Here is a 2,219-nt window from a genome sequence, read left to right as displayed (position 1 = left end):
TGAGCGTTGCCTGTGCAAGCCGTGTGACTTCGCTTTCCTTGCATTCCGTGTGATGGTTTGGGTGCGAACATGCCGTTAATTAAAGGGTGTGAGGGCGTGATCAGACCGAGGCGCGAGGCAAGGCAAGCAAACATACATTCAGGCCACAGACCCCACAATGCACTGCTGCTTTGGCATCCTGTTTGATCGTCTTCCTACTTTCTTCCTAAGTCACGTCAGTGTGACTGAAGATGTATTACAGATGAGTTTGTGTGGACGGGCAATTTATTGGACGTTTTGAAGTCTCCTCTTTTTTAATGGTGCTTTTCTTTAGTGCTTCCCATAGCAACCTTCTCCAGGCTGGCAGTGTTGGCCTTTAGGGAGAGGCAGTGTTTAATAAAAGCATGTCAGGACCCTGTGGACCAGATCATTTCTCTCTAACTTCATTTTGAAAGAGGGATTTGGGCAAGACAGCTGGTTTAAAAGCTCAGCCAGTTAGCACTGGAGAGAGAGAGAGAGAGAGAAAGAGAGAGAGAGAGTGAGTGTGTGTGTGTGTGTGTGTGTGTGTGTGTGTGGTGTGTGTGTGTGTGTGTGTGTGTGTGTGTGTGTGTGTGTGTGTGTGTGTGTGTGTGTGTGTGTGTGTCGTGTGTGTATCAGAACTTGTACTGTAGCACACCACAGCCTTTTCTCCACCTGCCACGGTTCTGTTCAGCCACCGGAGCAGAAGTCTGTGTGTGTGTGTCCGTCAAGTCGGCCGGTTTTCCACGTGAACACCTCCTCCACCTCATCGTTTTCATAATAACCGAAGGGCCCGACAGGTGACCCGATCTCTGCTGTCTCAGTGAGTTGTTGCACTAGGGGAAACATGTTAACATTTAGGCTGGTTAAAAATACATGTTTCTATGACAGTGGCTGTACCAAGTTGACGTGACTTTAAGTTAGCTCAGAAGTCTAAAATGTTCGACTTAAAGGATGTTGTTTATTGAGATGGAGCAGAGGGATATAGTCATGTGGTGGTTTCTCTGGCCCTTGAGCCTGTTCTATTTCATTGACCCTGAAGGACAACTTGGAGGAATAACGTAATTGCAACATAACTAAAGACTGTGCAGTTATATCAAATCAATAGATTTGGGAAAATTACCCTATAACATCAATACCAATATGCCAACATGCAATTTCATATCTGAAGGACTTTATAGAGCCCAATGCAATACCCAGCAATAATTAGAGGACTATTGCAGCACAGGAGTAAGACAAATCTATGCATCTTAATGCGGTCTCATTGTCGTTGAAGGGCAAGTTACATGCTCCCAATTCCCTCATCTCTAAACACACACACACACCACACACACACACACACACACACACAACACACCTTCCACTTCTTCATCACCGGCCTCTGAGCCCAGCCTCATGTTTGTTGATCGTTCACGTAGCTAGGCCACTTGTTATTGACTTCTCAACTCACCTCGGAATGAAATGAAAAATTCAAACCCTCTTGCCACTCAAAAGGCCACAGCAGACACTCGTTTGCATGTTTTATCTCCTTTCCACTGTGCACCCTTCAAGAACCTGTCGGCTCCCAACGTCTTTCATTTATGACAGGCTGAAGATTTTAAGTCATGTCGATGTCAGTCATTCTGTCAAGGTTGTTTACCTAAATGTACCAACACCAGAGAATACACTAGAGTCTAGACAACACTTAGGGTGAGTAAGTGAGTAACAAAGTAGCACAGACAATGGTTAGAGCAGCCCACACTTCAACCCCCAGTCTCCCCGGCCAGAAGGAGTGTTTTTGGGATAATGCAGGTCATATAGGGGACCTGTGGAGCTCGGCCCTGTGGTGGTAATTGTCCCATTTGGTTCTGTGGCATTTAAATCCAGCTGTCAATTATCATCTGCTGAGAAACGGATGGACGGGCACAGGCAGTTAGTGGAGAGAGACAGCATGCAGAGCTAAAGCTATCAGATAACAAGCATATCTATTCTGACTCAGTAAAGTTAGAGTTTAGGCTCTACTTCACTCCTGCCTCAGTAGTCTGGATGCCTGCTGTGGTGGTGGTTGTGTTGTATGACAGCATCTCACTAAGGAATAGTTAGAGAAGTTAGTGTGTGTCCAATTTAGCTGTACAGTAGCCTCATTGTTCTCTTTATTGATCGACTACACTGACTCCCATCTTATTTCAAAGGGTCCTAGACTGACCAGTGGACAGTGCCTGCCTTCCATGCTAGGCTTGTAA

The sequence above is a fragment of the Coregonus lavaretus genome (assembly GCF_964263955.1).
Source record: "Coregonus lavaretus genome assembly, chromosome: 13".
In the NCBI taxonomy this organism is placed as follows: Eukaryota; Metazoa; Chordata; class Actinopteri; order Salmoniformes; family Salmonidae; genus Coregonus; species Coregonus lavaretus.
This window is presented reverse-complemented; position numbering follows the sequence as displayed.